Source organism: Mus musculus, chromosome 4 (genome assembly GCF_000001635.26).
Source record: "Mus musculus strain C57BL/6J chromosome 4, GRCm38.p6 C57BL/6J".
In the NCBI taxonomy this organism is placed as follows: Eukaryota; Metazoa; Chordata; class Mammalia; order Rodentia; family Muridae; genus Mus; species Mus musculus.
This window is the reverse complement of record NC_000070.6, coordinates 139,147,444-139,165,970: the sequence shown is the minus strand read 5'-3', so window position 1 is coordinate 139,165,970 and position 18,527 is coordinate 139,147,444. Positions and strand designations below refer to the sequence as shown.

Genomic DNA, 18,527 nt, shown 5'->3' with positions numbered 1-18,527 from the left:
GTGTTGTAAACAAACAACAACAAATCTGGCTTGTCATGAAACCGAGCAACTCACTATGTAGCAAAGGAGAACCTGGGACTACCTTGGATTGCTGATCCTCTTGCTGGGACTAGTGCCTCTATACCCTTACTTGAGGATCATTTGTGTTTTGTTTTGTTTTAAGACTTATTTATTATTATATCTAAGTACACTGTAGCTGTCTTCAGATCTCATTACAGATGGTTGTGAGTCACCATGTGGTTGCTGGGATTTGAACTCAGGACCTTCGGAAGAGCAGTCAGTGTTCTTACCGTCTGAGCCATCTCTCCAGCCCCTGAGGGTCATTTGTGACACAGCACTACATTATACACACTTTCCTTATGGAGCCTTCCCTGTCCGTTCTCCATGCTGTTTTGGCATTGTTCAGAGGGCCGTGCTGTGACAACATCATGGCTAATAATTGATTAGGAACCGCCTTCCTTCCAGATCCAGGTTGGCTGCATCCGGTTGCTCTATATTCCACATCTATACTGAACAGGGAGGGAGGAGTCAGGTTCAGGAACAAGCGGGCTGCCGTCCAATCAGTAGCTCATATTTGGAAGCTCATCTTCTTGTCTGTTACAAGAGTGTCCACCTCGGAGAGAATATTCCCTTACTAACAGTTCCCCTGGTGTTTCCACAGTAGCTCATCCTTTCACCTTCTTTGGAAACAATTTAAGAGTCCGTTCCCTGGCAAGCCGCGCGTTCCCTCTTCACTGAGAGAACGAGCGCTCCCATAAGCCTTTGCACTCAAGGCACTGCTGTCCGACCTGGGAGTTTTCTTCCTTTCATAGTAAGTGTATTCGCAATTGGGTGAGCCTGAGGGTGCAATGATAGGGTGAGGGCCAAGTTCAGCAGTTTTTGAGCCCCTGCTATTGTGCCAGTCTCTAGCTAAGGCCAAGACACAAAAGTGAAAGAGTAAATTCCTTGCCCTTGAGCCTTGGGAGCTAGGAACCAAACTCTGGCCCTCTAGTAGAGAAGCGAGTTCTCTTAGCTACTGAGCCATCTCTCCAGCGAGCACGGAGCACCTGGAGTCCTTGGAGGCCAAGCGCCGGAGCTTGTGGTGACTGAGGGAGAATTAATTGCATGAAAGAAGCTAGGGAAAGTTTCCTAGACAAAGGTAAGTGCCCAATTATGCTTAAGTTAACCAGGAAGGTTGCACATGGTGAGGGAGTGTGAGGTAGAGGAGGGCCTTGGTGACTGGGATGTGGAGCTGGGGACCATCCCAGAAGTGACAGGCAGTGGCTCTGCAGACAAGGAGACAAGACTGGCTCTCAATTGGGGGATGTTCGATAAGGCCTTCCTGCAGAGGATAGAGCTGGAGGATGGAGAGGCTACGAGTCGCTGCCAGCACTTGTCCAGAGGCTTTGAAAGTAGCCTTGGGGATAGAGAGGAGGGAAGACACTCGGTGACTACAAGGTTTCCAACCATAAACCAATTACAGGGAGCCGTGGTCCTGATCTCAGACTTTGGAGGCCTGGTATATCCTCCGAGGGCTTGGTCATTGTCACTTCTGGAGTGGTTGGGGTCTAATTTACCTTCCTCCCACCCTTCAAAAAGTCAGGTAGAAACATTAGCAGGCAAACTGGATTTGCCGGTTGGAGGAAAGTCTCACTAAAATAGGCCCACGAACCTACTCCCAGTTTCCCACAAGGAGCTCAGGCAACAATGCATGCAGATCGTTTCTCTGTCCCTCACAGCACCTGGGGCTTAGTGACTATCCCTCTTGACAGAGATGCTACTGTCACCACCTAATGGGACTGCTTTTATTTCTGTTCATTTCTGCATTTGATCCCAAAATTAAGGCCCTGCAGGGCAGCGTCAGTGATTCTTATTTTTTCTACGAGAGTCTTATACCATTGCTCAGGTTAGCTTGGAACTAATCATGTAGCCAAAGTTGGTCTCAAATTTGTGCTGATCCCTCCAGCGCATTCTCTCACATGCTAGAATAATAGGCAGAGCCACCACACCTGGCTCAGAATGGTCTTTTAAAAATACATTGGAGGCCCGGTTGTGGTGGCGCACACCTTTCATCCCAGCACTTCGGAGGCGGAGGCAGGAGGATCTCTGAGTTTGAAGCCAGCCTGGTCTATAGAATGAGTTCTAGGACAGCCAGGGCTACACAGAGAAACCCTGTCTCAATAAAACAAAACAAAAACAAACTACAAATTAGGGACTCAGTGGTTAAGAGCACTTGTTGCTGTTACAGCACCCACACGGTGACTCACAACTATTCCTAACTCTAGTTCTGTGGGAGCCAATGTCCTCTTCTGGACTCTGTGTGTGTGTGAGATACACATGGTGCATATATATTCATGCAGGCAAAGCACCCTGTGATGGCTCTCCATGGTTGTCAGCTTTTCTCTATCTGGAATGAACTACAATTCAGAAATGGAGGGCACATCCATGAGCCTGGTCCGGAGGCAAGGAGACAACAGGCCTGTAATCTGACTCCTGATGTGGGATGGCACATGCTTTTGATCAGGATTAACACATGCCTTTAACCCAAAACTTGAGACACGCATATAATCTGGGCTGTACCTTCTGCTGGAGACCTCCTATACAAGGACAATGGGAAGAACAAAGGGGTTGTTCTCTTTGCCTGCTTACACTCACTTTGCCAGGACATCAATTGAAGCCTACTTCTTTAGGATTCCATCTCATACAGAAGGCCAGCAGAAACACCCAGTCTTGGGGGACTTAGCAACTACTAGATTCTTGGACTTTTCATTCACAGCTGCCCACTGTTGGGTTAATTGGACTGCAGCCTGTAAGTCATTCCAGTAAATTCCCTGTGTGTGTGTGTGTGTGTGTGTGTGTGTGTGTGTGTGTGTGTGTGTGTATGTACACGCATGATAGATAGATAGATATATAGATAGATAGATAGATAGATAGATAGATAGATAGATAGATAGATTCATTCCATAAGTTCTGAGACTCTAGAGAATAAACAGACTAAAACAGATCTTGGTATCAGGAGTGGGGTATTCCTGTGACAGACCTGACTATGTTTTGGGGGAAGATTGTGAAGAATTGTTATACTTTGGGCTAGAAAAGCCATTGAGTACTGAAAGCTCAGTGGATGCTCTGTGGGAGCTTGTTGGACAAGAATGTTGAGAGCAGTGCAAAAGATGGAGGCCTGCCTGGCTTGTGAAATTTCAGAAGGAAATTTAAAGTCTCGATCAAGCCGTTTTGTTATTTTGAGTGGAGATTTTGTGGTTCTGGTTAGCAGGGGCTGAAGAACCAGCTGTGATTAACAAGATACCAAAACTACTAAAGTGAAACCTTTGGTTTGCTGGGAATTGGCTGGAAACCTCGATGCTGGTTGGTTGGAGCTGAGAAATTAGTGGTGATTAAGAAGAGACCAGCATCACTGAGATGAAATCTTCTAGGAAGTGTTTCCTGAGAGCACAGAGGAGCTATGTTCCAGAGTCAGCCAATGATGGGCCTCATGCTGCAGCTGGACTTGGTTATGTGTGAGAATCACCCAGGCGGCACTGGTTTTGCAGGCATGAAGGGGTTGTGGAGAACAGCTGAGGCACTGTGAGAGGCTAGGAGAGGCCATTAGTGAAGGTGCAGCCTCAGTGGCAGCTGAAGGCCCAGGATTGAAAAAATCATGTAAAGATGTTGAGGACTGGCACCAGAAAGAAAATCTAAGAGACACTATTATTGGGGGACATATAATGCAGTTATAGCAAGGGACCCCAGCAGTTTTGGAGATGCCAGAACCATGGAGGTATGACCTCCAAGAACAGCAGCAATGATGGAGTGGAGCCAGCTGGATCCCAGAAGACAAGCTGTGTGTGCTACAGAAGGCAGAGCTGGAGAAGTGACCCAAGCCTTTGGAGGAGTCCAGAAGATTGAGAGACTTTGAATTTTAAGAGACTATGTCATTGGTCCTAATCAGTCTGCACAGCCCAGAGGACCTAGTCATGGTGCTTGCCTGAGCATGGGTGTTGCTTTTATTAGTTTCTAACTTAATAAAAGTGCGGACATTCTTGAAAAAAAAAAAGAGAGATTGGCTATTTTAAAGGGAATGAAAAAAATTTTTTTAAAGATTTATTTACTTGGGATGGAGAGATGGTTCAGTGGTTAAGGGCACTGACTGCCTTTCCAGAGGTCCTGAGTTCAATTCCCAGCAACCACATGATGGCTCACCACCATCTATAATGGGATCCGATGCCCTCTTCTGCTGTGTCAACTCAGACACCATTGGAACTAACTCTCCAGCCCATGGGAATGGATTTTTAAGGTGTTTGAATTTGTAAAGACTGTGGGACTTTTAAAGTTATTTATGGTTTTAGTGTGATATCTTGGGGAGGAATAAAAAAGAAAGGGTTTTGGCTTAATAGTGATGTTTGTGTATCAAGTTGACAAGGGATCAGTTGTACTAGCTGGTCTTGTGTGTCAACTTGACACAGGCTGGAGTTATCACAGAGAAAGGAGCCTCAGTTGAGGAAACCCCTCCATGAGATCCAGCTGTAAGGCATTTTCTCAATTAGTGATCAGTGGGGGAGGGCCCAGCCCACTGTGGGTGGGGCCATCCCTGGGCAGGTGACCCTCCATTCTATAAGAAATCAGACAGAGGAAGCCATGGGAAGCAAGCCAGTTAGCAGCACCCTCCATGGCCTCAACTCCCGCCTCCAGGTTCTAGCCCTGCTTGAGTTCCTGTCCTGACTTCATCCAGTGAGGGAAGTGATCTGGAAGTGGGAGCCAAATAAAGCCTTTCTTCCCCAACTTCCTTTTTTGGTCATGGTGTTTCGTCACAGCAATAGAAACTCTAACTAAGACAAACCCATACATATAAAATAAAATAAATTTAAAAAATAGAGAGAGGTCAGGGCCTGGACAGTGACCAGCACTTACTTTTCTACCAGAGGGCCAGAGTTCAGTTCCTAGCACCCAAGTCAAGTAGCTCACAACCTCCTGTGACTCTAGCTCTCAGCGATCTGGCATAGCCTTCATGCACACATCTGCACACAGACATACGCATATACATATAATTAAAAATTTAAGAGTAAAAATACACATTAGTGTCATCCCCTGTTTAATAGGTCTTCTGTTTTATCACATGCCTTTCCATCGCCTACCTGGCCCATGTATCTGCCCTCTGCCCACCCTGGGACCTCCTGTCCTGTCCCTTCTGGCCCAGTGTGCTCCTTATGCTGGCTCTTGTCCCCAAATTCCAAAGTGTTCCCTCCATTTATCTAGCGCACATTTATGTGACATCTACTCTGTGCCACACACTGGGGGCTAAATGAACACAAATCTTTACTCTTGGGAAATATATCTGTGGTGTACATATGTACATATGTATGTATGTAGTATGTATGTATATGAATGAATGAGGTCTTATGTCCAGGCTGATCTCAACCTTTCAGTGGCTGAAAGGGAAAACTGATGTGTGACACACAGATATGCATAGCATACATAAAACCCTGGGTTTGATTCCCAGTACAGGGAAAAGAAAGGATTTTAGGTGATCCATAGAGTGCCAAGAGGCTTGGAGGCCTCCAACTGTCATTACCCAACTGGAAATGGCATTACCCATCACCACTCTACAAGCTAACTAGGAAGTGGCACGGTTGCCTCCACCACACGCCAAACACTGCAGCCTGCAAGCTGACGTGTGGGGTCTCTGGGCACCATGTTCTGGGTGGATAGCCTTGGTGACTGAAGTTCCTCTCATCTGGTGCCACCTCTCAAAGACTCTGCCTCCCAGTGACACCATCCTGGGGGCAGAGTCTCCGAATCATGGTAGACCTTTGGTGGACATGGTTAAATGGTATGGTAGAGTGCTTGCCTAGTATGTAGGAAGTGCTGGATTAGAGCCCAGCATTACAGAAACCTGTCCTGTTGGCGAGTGTCTGTAATAGAATCATTTGGGAAGCGGCGGCAGGAGGATCCGAAGTTCAAGGTCGTTCTTGCTACCTAACAAGGTTGAGCAACATAAGACAGAAATGATGGTATGTAATGTATGTTTCCAAGGATTCAAATATTATGCAATGTGTATATATATATATATATATATATATATATCTCAAATATTACTTGGACATATGATACACTACCAGTGTATATGAATTTTTATGCTTTTTAAAAAATATATGTATTTGCCAGGCAGTGGTACCACACAGCTTTAATCCCAGCACTCGGAGGGAGGCAAAGACAGGAGGATCTCTGTGAGTTCAAGACCATCCTGATCTATAGAGCAAGTTCCAGGACAGCCAAGGCTACACAGAGAAACCCTATCACACACACCAAAAATACGTATTTATTAACTACATGTGTTTATGTATACTTTCGGGAGTGCAGCACATTCGTGTGGGTGCCCATCGAGGTTTGAAGGCATCAGAGCCCCTGAGACTGGAGTTACAGATGGTTGTGGGCCACCTTGTGGGTGCTGAGAACAGAACCCAGGTCCTCTGTAAGAGCAGTCAGTGCTCTTAACCACTAAGCTATCTCTCCAGGTCCCTGATATTTTTAAAGCACCAAGTTAAGCAATCTTTTTTAAGTTATAGACTTCTCTCTCTCTCTCTCTCTTTCTTTCTTTCTTTCTTTTTTCCGAGACAGGGTTTCTCTGTGTAGCCCTGGCTGTCCTGGAACTCACTTTGTAGACCAGGCTGGCCTCAAACTCAGAAATCCACCTGCCTCTGCCTCCCAAGTGCTGGGATTAAAGGCGTGCGTCACCACCGCCTGGCTTAAGTTATAGACTTTTAAAACTATTTTCAAATTATGTGTATATGTGACTGTCTGGGTATGGGTATGTGTGTGAGAGATGTGACTGTCTGGGTGTGGGTATGTGTGTGTGAGTGAGGGCAGATGCCACCAGAGGCCAGAGGCATCAGATCTCCCTGGAGCTAGATGAAAAGCAGATGTCAGTGCCCTAACCTCAACACTTGGGTGCTGGGAACTGAACTCAGGTTCCCTGCAAAAGCAGTATACATCCTTACCCACAACTGAGCTCTCTAGTCCCTGGACGATCCTTTTAAGTCCTCTGACAAAATCCGTCTGCTATTTGGTTTGCCAACCTGGAAGGTCTGAGCAAGAAGTATGTGTGTCTCTCCCATCAGTTTGAAACCTGAAGCGATGTGTGTTCAGGCAGCTTCCTCTCCTAGCCTGCCTCTTAATCCAGCTGATTTCTTTTCTCTTCTGACTTTTGCTTAGTCCTGCCTTCAGCCGTCACCTTAAAAAGAAACTGCCTATGTGTGTATTTAGTAAACCCATTTGGGAACATGGTGGAAAATGTAAATAAATCAAACTCGAAGAAAGATGTAAACGGAACATCTTACGGATGCGGTCTTACGGCGTTGTGAGTTTCTAAGCTCCGTCAAGCCGTTTCTTCCAAGGATAAACAAAACTCCAGCAGCACTTGAAATCTATCTCACAGAGCAGGAAGAGTCAGCAAAACACCAGGGCAGACCCAACCGGCATAGTTCACATCCCCTTGTAAACGGGAAGAGCATGTTTCTATCAGCCAAGCCCTGATGAGTGGAAGGATGCGGGCGTGGGGGATGTGTGCGGTAGAGGTTGGCGGCTGGATCTGTGAAGTTGGGGCTGGGAAAACTTACTGTGCCACACAACCCTGTTTGGGCTAGCAAGAAGACTCAGTGGGTTAAGGTGCTTGCTGTCAAGCCTAACAACCTAAGTTAGTTTGACCCTCTCCATGTGATGGAGAGCAAGAACCAGTTCTCACGAGTTGTCTCTGACCTCTACATGCATGCCCACCCATGTATACATGCACACACCCATGTATGCACACCCATGTATATACACACATGTGTGCACACCTGTGTATGCACACTCATGTACACTCACGCACATGTATGCACACCCACAAATAAGCATAAATTAGAAATAACCAGTTATAGACAGGCAGTGGTGGCACAAGTCTTTAATCCCAACACAGGCAGAGGCGGGCAGATCTCTGAGTTCGAGGCCAGCCTGGTCTATAGAGTGAGTTCCAGGACAGTTAAGGATACACAGAGAAACCCTGTCTAGAAAGCATTGGGTCCTCTGAAAGAGGACCCAGGTTCAATTCTCAGCAGCCACATGGGAGCTAACAACTGCCTGTAACTCTACTTCCAGGGGTCTGACACCCTCACCTAAATATGCTCGTGGGCAAAATACCAATGCACATAAAATAAATAAATACATTTTTTTTTAAAAATTACCATTTTGTTTTTCTTGAGCTTATTCTGGTTTATTAATCAAATGAGCTAACAGCACTCCTACTGAGTGCTTGCAGAAATGAACAAATGTTAATTTACATTGAGTGAAACTGAACTGCTATTCTGGATTAATTTTTTTCTTTTTTTAATTCGTTCATGTGCTGAGACATGAACTCTGTCTCATGCATGCTAAGCCCATTCTTTACCTTTGAGTTGCACCTCCAGCTTCAACAAACTTTAACAGCATGTATGTATGTATGTATGTATGTATGTATGTATGTCAGCTTAAAAATAGTTCCCAGCCAGGGGGTGGTGGTGCACTCCTTTCATCCAAGTACTTGGAAGGCAGAAGCAAGCTTATCTTTGTGAGTTTGAGGCCAGCCTGGGATACACTGGGAGTTCCAAACCCAGCCTGGGCTATATAGTGAGACCCTATGTCAAAACAAACAAACAAACAAAACAAAACAAAACAAAACAAACAAAAACAATTCCTGGCTCAGAGGGATGTCTCAGTGGGTGATGGGATCCCTGGAACCTACATGAAGAGAGAGTCAAGTCCTGCAAGCCGTCCTCTAACCTTGTGAGGCCATGGCATGCACACTTGCGCATACACCAACCAACCAAAGTTCCCATGATGGCGCACGGTTATAATCCTAGCACGTGAGTAGGCTAAGGCGGGAAGATGGTTTGGGACCAGCCAGGGTTGTAGTGTAAGCCTTTTCTCAAAACACAAAGAGCGTGATTTTCCTTTGAGATGATTGATAATGATCAAGAACATTTCTTCAAAGTCCAGGAACCATATTGTCTGTCCTGAGCTCGCTGTCAGGGTCACCTTCTGCTTTTCATTTTTCTCTGAACTACTACTGCTCTTCATAGAAGTGAAGGTGGACTACAGGGCAGGGACACACATGATCCTTGTGCACGGATATTCGCACAGTGTCTCATGGAAGGCAGTTAACCCCGGCTGTGGATGTTAGCCAGCATCCCCAGCTGCAAACCTGCCTCCAAGTTCTGGGCACCACTCTCTGTCCGATTAGCACCGTGGGATACATGGACTTCCCCTTCAGCTCCCAAGGGCTTCTGCCTGGCTACTTCATTACGTAATTGGTTCCATTAAAATGTTGTAGGGTCCATCCTTTAGTCTCAGCTCCAAACTTTGTCTCTGTAACTCCTTCCATGGCTATTTTGTTCCCCATTTTAAGGAGGAACAAAGTATCCACACTTTGGTCTTCCTTCTTCTTGAGTTTCATGTGTTTTGCAAATTGTATTGTATCTTGGGTATTCTAAGTTTCTGGGCTAATATCCACTTATCAGTGAGTGCATATCATGTGGATTCTTAGGATGAATCAACCAGAGACTGCCCCACCCGGGGATCCATCCCATAATCAGCCACCAAATACAGACACTATTGCATATGCCAGCAAGATTTTGCTGACAGGACACTGATATAGCTGTCTCTTGTGAGGCTATGCCAGTGCCTGGCAAATACAGAAGTGGATGCTCACAGTCATCTATTGGATGGAACACAGGGCCCCCAATGGAGGAGCTAGAGAAAGTACCCAAGGAGCTGAAGGGGTCTGCAACCCTATAGGTGGAACAACAATATGAACTAACCAGTACCCCCAAAGCTCGTGTCTCTAGCTGCATATGTAGCAGAAGATGGCCTAGTCGGCCATCACTGGGAAGAGAGGCCCCTTGGTCTTGCAAACTTTATATGCCCCAGTACAGGGGAACACGAGGGCCAAGAAGTGGGAGTGGGTGGGTAGGGGAACAGGGTGGGAAGAGGGTATAGGAGATGTTCAGGATAGCTTTTGAAATGTAAAGGAAGAAAATATCTAATAAAAAATTGAAAAAAAAAGTTGTAGGGTGTGCATGCACACACACACACACATGCTTGCATGCACACACGCACGCACACTGACTCGCTCACACACACATAGGCATTTGGAGGCTAAGAAGTTGACTTTGGGTGTCACCCTCAATTGCTCTCTACCTTCTTTTTTTCTTTTCTTTTTTTTTTCCCTGAGACAGGGTTTCTCTGTATAGCTCTGGCTGTCCTGGAACTCACTCTGTAGACCAGGCTGGCCTCCAACTCAGAAATCCGCCTGTCTCTGCCTCCCAAGTACTGGGATTAAAGGCCTGAGCCACCACTACCCGGCACTCTCCACCTTCTTTTTGAGTCTCTCTCTGAACCTGGAGCTCACTTATTCATCGAGGCTGGCCAATCAATCCCAGGGATTCTCCTATCTCTGTGTCCGCAGAGCCGGGATTACAGCTGCAGGCTACCACACTCAGCTTCTATATGGATTCTGGGGACTGATTTTAAGTTTTCATGCTTACATAGCAAACACTTTACTGACAGCCACTTCCCTCCAGCCCCGTCTCCCACTCATTCAGCTGGCTTCATAGATTGGACTCTTTCTGGATCCTTCTCTGCTAGGTTGGAGTCCCACCTCAAATCTTTGCATCTTTGTTATGGAACTTTTATAGAAACTAGGTCGCAACTGTCAAGTTTTACGTCTAACCCATGAGCCCCGCATGACCCAGGACCAAGTCTGGCTGGATCTCCCATCGCACAGCTGGATCCTGCAGCAAACCCAAGCGCTAGAGTGGATGCTTCGGAATGCAGATCGCGAGGAACATGCTTTGTAGAGCTGACCCAGAACGCGGGTTCCCTTGTCCTCTGATGGCCTACGCTCCCTGGGTTCCAGGAAGCCCTCGGGAACATCACATCTCTCAGGAGGATGCCCAGAACCACTAACCTCTTGTGACTTTCTATTTTGTCATCCTGTCACTTTTCCAAATCAAATTCCTCAAATCCAGGTTTAAAAATAACCAAGATATGCAATCTTCTCCACGGGAGAGCTTAGCAAAAAACAGGCTCTCAACAAAGACCGTGAGTGACTATTATGTTCAGGCCTCTCAGCTCAGCTCAGTTCAGGACAGGGAGGAGCAGGGAGGAAGGACGCCTGGTCACAGAGGACAAGGGCATGGAAGCCGGGGCACCAGCCCAGACGGGATGGGAGGATTTTCAGGCACACGCCCTAGTAGGAAGACAGCTGCTGGGGACTGCCGAGGAACGAAAGAACCATTTGCCTTGGAGTCATGGTTTGCTGGTCTCCAGTCCCACACTGGGCAAGAGATCAAAGCTGCCCTGAAGAACTGTCTCCTTAGTAATCCAAAATTCTAGCTCCTTCCCTGGGGAAGCATTGCCTGTGTCCCGGGTTGTCCTTCCCCATCCTGACTCTGGGAGCCGGCTGGTGTAATAAGAGAAATACTTTGGCTGAAGATCCACCTCAAACACCCTCTCCCAACTGCTTTTTTCTACATGGTCCATTTTTCAAAACTGCGATCTTTTTTCTCTAATGCCCATTTGTGGGTAAGGGGGTGGGGGAGGGTGTGTTGGAAGGAAAGACATTCAGGTCCAGGAAAGGCCCCCAAATCGACCGCTTTGTGTTCCGTCCTCTGCGTAAGCATCCTTGTCCAGCAGTGGGGTTTTCCTGCCTCTGATGGTGCGCCTCCCTGTTAAAACACTGTGTCCTGCTTTTTCCTTTCCCTGCCCCTGGGTAAATTATTCCAGTGAACTTCTTTCCACCTCAGAGGGAAATAGTGGGCAGGAAAAAGTGGTCTTGCGGTTGGTGGCCCCTGGCTCCGTGTGGATTCTGAACTTTTTTTTTTTTTTTTTTTTTAAGAACAGGTCAAGGGAGAGGACAGAGCTCCACCCTCTAAAGGGAGTTCCAGGGACCCAGCGCCAAGAAGAGGAAGACACTTCTTCCAGACCAATGGTTCTCAACCCTCCTAATGCTGTGACCCTTTCATACAGTTCCTCGGGTTGTGGTGAGCCCTAACCAACCATAAAATTATTTTCGTTGCTACTTCATAGCTGAAAATTTTGCTACTATTATGAATCGTAATATAAATATTTGTGGATATAGAGAGGGTTGCTGAAGGGGGGGGCTACTCACAAGCTGAGAGCAATTGATCTAGCTAATTTGCATGATGAAGCACCCACAGGGTAGCTACCAAGCCCTTTTCCAACCAGTTCGCTTCGTTCTCAGACTCTAGTGAGATACACTAAGTGACTACCCTCCTAGAGATAGCTCAGAGAGGTACAGTGAGGCGCCCCAGGCAGCACAGCAGTCAGTGGCAGATTTGGGAGCTGATTTGGGGTTTTGCTCATTAAAATATTTGTATGTTGTGGGTGGGGGTGGTGGATGGTGGATGTTAAGAGAGCTGACTCTATTACCGGAGGAGCAAGGTTTGGCCCCCAGCATTCACACGGTAGCTCACAACCACATGTAACTCCAGTTCCAGGGGATCTGACACCCTCTTCTGACCTTTAAGGGCATGGACAAAGTACACAGACACACATGCAGGCAAAACACCCAGACACATAAAACAAAATAAATAGTTCTAAAAACACTTTTGTGTGTATGTATGCCTCTGAACCCAGAGTTCCTCTGTTTGCTCAAGTTTAATGAGCTTTCCCGGGGGTATCTCCAGTCTCCCAAGAGTTGGGGTTATAATAAGCCACCACACCTACAGGTCATTACAGAGGTATGGTACCATGCTCTGACCTGTACATCTGCTTTCTTATTTTATTTTGTTTTTTTTTATTTTCTTAATACTTATTTGTTTGTTTGAGGCAGGGTCTCACACTATGTTGCCCTGGCTGTAACTCACTCTGTAGACCAGGCTGGCCTCGAACTCACAGAGATCTACCTGCTTCTGCCTGCTGAGTGCTGGGATTAAAGGTGTGTGCCAAATGCCTGACCGGACCCTTTCTGGTTTTTGTTTTACCAAGATGCTTTACCAAGCATCTTTTCTGTGTCACCACTTGTTTTTGGTGCCAGGGACATAGGGAACTAATTCTTAAAAGTTGTCTTTGGACTCCCGCATGGTACCCATGCAGGCACATAGGGGGATAAATGTAGAAATGAAAGATTCACTACAGATCATATATCAACATAACCAGAGGTCTCACAAGGTACAGATAAAGGATATATTGGAGCAGTGGGAAGGACTCAGGAGGGCTAGAAAAAGCAACATTATATCGGGGTAGGAGGTGTAGAGGGATGACATAGGCAGGAAAACTTCAAAGAGATCTGAGAGGCAGGAATGCTGGTGTGGGTGGGGGGACAGTGAGGGAGTGGGGGAGTTGGGGGTCGGGGGGGGGGGAGATTCTCATTGTCAAAGGGAACAGAGACTGTAATGAAAAGGCCCTAAGGTAGGGGCTTGCCTGGTTCATCTGTGAACAGGGAGGTCAGTGTGCTGGCAGCCTAGCAGGTAGAGGCTATGCGTAGGTAAAGGCCACTCTGCTCACGGGTGAGAATGGAGTTCAAGGGAGAAGGTGATGGATGGTAAGTTCATTGGGGTCCAGGTCAGTGGGTCAGATGTGGGGGTCATTGTAGCACTGGCTTCCTGATAGGTTGGCAAGACCTAGACTCTATGGAGTCTCAAGGTTTCTGTGGATAGCTAGAAAAGGAAGCCAGCATTTGCTGAGCAGAACAAGGGGGGAGGGGGGACAGCTCTGGGGCTGCAGGAAGAGCAAGAATTTGCCTCAGGGAGTAGTGAATCTGTGATATGAGATTGTTCTTTGCCCTGGGCCCTGGTAACCCAAATAAGAGATGCACAAATCCATTTTTTTATTTATTTTTTATTTATTTATTATATGTAAGTACACTGTAGCTGTCTTCAGACACTCCAGAAGAGGGAGTCAGATCTCATTACGGATGGTTGTGAGCCACCATGTGGTTGCTGGGATTTGAACTCAGGACCTTTGGAAGAGCAGTCGGGTGCTCTTACCCACTGAGCCATCTCTTCAGCCCCACAAATCCATTTTAAATGTGATTAACTTCTTAACAGCATTGACTATTTCCTTCTGATGCAAAGCTCAACAGCAAAATGCTTCTTGGTAGGAGAAGGACCCACTACCATCGTTCACCAATGAAAACCTTCAATATATTGCCAAGTAACACACCTTTAATCCCAGCACTCCAGAAGCTGAGGCAAGTGAATCTCTGAGTTTGAGGCGGCTAGTCTGGTCTGCAGAGTGAGTTCCAGGACAGCCAGGGCTGCCCAGAGAAATCTTGTCTCAAAAAAAAATTTTTTTTAAATAAATTTCATTATTATTGCATTTATATGGGTTTTTTTTTGCCTGCATGTATGGCCATGTACCATATGTGCAGTACCGATGGAGGCCAGAAGAGGGCGTCAGATACCATAGAATTGGAGTTAAAGATAGTTGTAAGCATCCATGCCGGTGCTGGGAACCAAATTTGGGCCCTCGTGAAGAGCAGGCATCGATTTTAGTCATTAAGCAATGTCTCTAGACTCCTGACCTTTTTGTCCTTTTTTCTTTTTTTCTCTTCCTTCCTTCCTCCCTTCCTCCCTCCCCCCCCCTCTCTCTCTCTTTCTTTCTTTCTTTCTTTTTTAATGTGAATTCTAGGTTTCAAACTCAGGTCCTTATACTTGAACAGTTGACATTCTTGCCAATTAAACTATCTCCCTGATTACATTTCTTTTTTTTTTGGACAGTAATAATCACTTTTTTTTTTCTTCCTGGGTAATCATATACTTTTCGTATCTAAAATCATTTTTCTGAGAAAAGCTTTTACTGGTGTGATGGCTATTCTTGGTTGTCAATTTGACTACATCTGATTTGTTTGTTTGTTTACTTGTTTGAGACAGGATTTCTCTGTGTCCTGGAACTCACTCTGCAGACCAGGCTGGCCTTGAACTCAGAAATCCGCCTGCCTCTGCCTCCCAAGTGCTGGGATTAAAGGTGTGCGCCACCACTGCCCAGTGGGACTTTTTTCTTAATTAAATCATTGAAGTGGAAAGAGCCTTTCTCTGTTACTTTGTTTGGGCACCATCAGTTTATTATAAAAGGGAGCCATGGAACTTATTTCCATAATGAAATAGTTCAGAACATCAGGAGAATGGCAGCTTCATGTGACGCCATTTCCACAGCGATTCAGTCCACATACTTTCCAAGAATGTCACCATCTCTAAATTAGAAATAATTTTTGTCTTCTAGACAACTTTGGTGCCTCCATGTTCTGGGAGAAGAACTTTGTGTGATGGTTTGCATATGCTTGGACCAGGGAGTGGCACTGTTAGAAGGCGTGGCCCTGTGGGAGTAGGTGTGTCACTATGGGTGTGGGCTTAAGACCTTCATCCTAGCTGCCTAGAAGCCAGTCTTCTGCTAGTAGCCTTCAGATGAAGACATAGAACTCTCAGCTCCTCCTGCACCATGCCTGACTGGATACCATGCTCCCACCTTGATGATAATGAACTGAACCTCTGAACCTGCAAGCCAGCCCCAATTAAACGTTGTCCTTATAAGAGTTGCCTTGGTCATGATGTCTGTTCACAGCAGTAAAGCCCTAAGACACTTTGTCTCCAGCTTTCACACTGACCAGTTGACTCTCCCCACCCTTCCCTTTGGCTCCTGGTCTCACAACCATTACTGTAGCTTCCAATATTTTCCTTGAGATTTTTCTGGAAGCATAATGCCACCTTTAGTTACAGTTTCGACAGTAATCCTTTCAACTGACACTCTGTCCAAGAGTGGAAGAAACTTACTGTGAAGAGAGTGGAAAGACGCAATTTTATGTGGGTCTTTAGAGGTGGGAAGATCCACCCTTCTGCTGGAACCCGATATAAAGGACACAAAAGAAGAAGGCTCTGTCTCTGCCTGCTTGCCCTGTCCTCCATGGCAGGTCTATCTCTTCACTGGCCTTAGAGCCTACTTCTTTGAGATTCCAGCATAGACTGAAGACCAGCTGAGATATCTAGCCTTGTGGACTGAACTACTACTGGATTCTTAGAATTTCCTTTGCTAGACAGCCATTGTTGGACTAGCTGGATAACAGCCTATAATCCACTCTCATAAACTCCCTTCTCTTCTTTCTATATTTATTGTTGTCTTTTATAAAAAGAAAGAGAGGAAGGGGTATGTTTGGTGGAGTCACGGTATGGTGTAGGGGAAGGGGGTGCCTCTGCAGGCCCGTGCTGAAGCATCCCTTCCTCCTGAGGGACCAGCCATATGATGGTATAGCATAGAATAGAGTTTATTCAGAGCATGGGGAGGGGAGTTGAGAAAAAGGTAGGGAGAAGAGGGGTAGTGCACAACTTTAATCCCAATACTCAGTAGGCAGAGGCAGGCAGATTCCCATGAGTTCAAGGACAGCCTGGTCTATAGAGTTAGTTCCACAGAGAAACCCTGTGTCAAAAAGAAGAAGAAGAAGAAGAAGAAGAAGAAGAAGAAGAAGAAGAAGAAGAAGAAGAAGAAGAAGAAGAAGAAGAGGAGGAGGAGGAGGAGGAGGAGGAGGAGGAGGAGGAGGAGGAGGAGGAGGAGGAGGAGGAGGAGGAGGAGGAGGAGGAAGAAGAAAAAGAGGAAGAGGAAGAGGAGGAAGAGGAAGAGGAAGAAGAAGAAGAAGAAAAGGAGGAAGAGGAAGAAGAAGAAGAAGAAGAAGAAGAAAAAGAAGAAGAAGAAGAAGAAGAAGGAAGAAGAAAGAAGAAGAAAGAAGAGGAGGAGGAGGAGGAGAAAGGAAGGAAGAAAATACCTGACAATTTCTTTCCTGTCAGTAGATTGCTCTAGGTACCTCACTAATGTTTTGTCATTGATAAGACACCATGGTTTTTCTGTAGGGCTCTGATGACCTCCAGAAAGAGCCACCCAACCCCAAAGGACACACACCTCAGGTTCCTGGTGCTGGTACCCTCTTTTCCTTTTCCATTGAGTGAGCATCAGTGAAAACATGAACCACAAGAGACAGCGGCTTCACCACAGACAACTGGTAGGTAGTTCAGAGCCAACGTTCTGTTTCAGTTTGCTTCCTAAGGCCACTTCCAGAGCCTGGTGGCTTTAGAGGTTTAGAGCATTCGGGAAAGGCAGCATGACCGTGCCAAGACATGTGTGTGGAAGTATGAGGACTACTTTTGGAAATCAGTTTTCTCCTTCCATGGAGGGCTTCGGGGATCAAACTTGGGCTTGTTGGAATGTGCCTTTAGGCAGTGAGCCAGCTCATTGACCCCAAAATTAAAAGCTCCAAAGATCTACATCTCTTCATGCACCCGCCCCCTTTTTTCCTTTCCTTTTTCTAAGAACTAAGAATTATTTTATTATCCTTAATTAATATTTAATTAACATAATTAATCAATTGTGTTTGTGGGTATGCGCATGTGACTGCAGATGTCTGTGCCTGGGCAGAAGTCCCTCCATTTTGTCTCAACTGGAAGCAGTTTGGTTTAAGCTGAAACTGAACTCCCTCCCTTTTCTACTCCCACTGTGAAAAGTCCCAGGAAAAATACCCAACCCTGTTCTAGAAACTCTCAAGGCCAAAATGCCTCAGCTAACTGCTTGTTTTGGCTTCTGTTAGACCACTTGCTTGCTTCTTGCTTTGCTTGTCCCTTCAACTGCCAACCAGGATATCATTTTTTCCCCCCTGTGCTCTCTGCCTTTAAAATCTCCTGTAAAATACATTCAAGGCTTCCCTGTGAGAAGTGTCTCTCTCTCACTCTGGGAGAGGCTAGCCAGCAGTCTCTCAGTTTGGCCATTGGTTGTGCTGAGTGTCTTTGGGTCTCTACCTTGCAACAATGTAACAGCTGGAGTTACAGGCAGTTGTGAGCCACCTAACAGGGGTCCTGGAGAATCTAACTCAGATCCTCTCAGTTAGAAATAAGTTCAGAGCCAGGCACCATAGCATATGCCTTTCATTCCAGTGCTTGGGCTGGCAGAGGCAGGTGGATTTCTTTGAGTTCAGTGCCAGCCAAAGCTACATAGTATCTCAACAACAACAAGCATTTGGTTCATAAAGAGATCACTACTCCAACTGAGGTGTCTCCATAAAGCAGACTTTTCTCTTGATCAAGAGTGTGAGTTTGGCAGAGCAAGAATATTGAGCCAGGAAGGACACTTGGTTTTGGTTTTTGTTCTCTGAGGAAGGTGGTGACTGTGTCATTTCCCATTGGCTGGGATCTGACCTCACAGTCTTTAGAGGTTGGCTGGTTTTAAAGGAATCGGAGCATAGGAGTGGAGGAAGCAGAAAGGGCTGGGCTAACTCACTTCAGTTCCAAAAGTGCAGGAGGGTCTTTGTGTCACCCAGCACACAAAGGGGATGGGGTGAGGGAGGGTGTGATTAAAATATTTGCATACGTGGTGGTAGAAATTAAAAGATTTGAATTCCAGGAGGGGCATGGAGGTGTAAACCTTTAATCCTGGCAGAGGCAGAGGCAGAGGCAGGAGGGTCTCTGAGTTTGAGGCCAGTCTATTCTACAGAGTGAGTTCCAGGACAGCCAGGGCTATCCAGAGAAATACTATCTCAAAAAACC

The 18,527-nt window shown here is 46.2% G+C and overlaps 1 long non-coding RNA gene and 1 pseudogene across 3 annotated transcripts in view; one reads left to right on the top strand and one right to left on the bottom strand.

Annotated features, from left to right (window-relative positions):
* The first annotated feature begins 679 nt into the window (after positions 1-679).
* The window catches only part of Gm33304, a 31,183-nt gene continuing 13,335 nt past the window's right edge, over positions 680-18,527 (top strand). Inside the window, exons 1-3 of one of the 3 annotated variants that reach the window (XR_001784468.1) lie at positions 680-811; positions 11,882-12,026; positions 16,845-16,993. This is a non-coding gene — a long non-coding RNA (predicted gene, 33304). The other 2 variants (XR_881532.1, XR_001784469.1) reach the window with 2 other exon arrangements.
* Hspe1-ps4 (heat shock protein 1 (chaperonin 10), pseudogene 4) lies at positions 15,657-15,702 on the bottom strand (annotated as a pseudogene).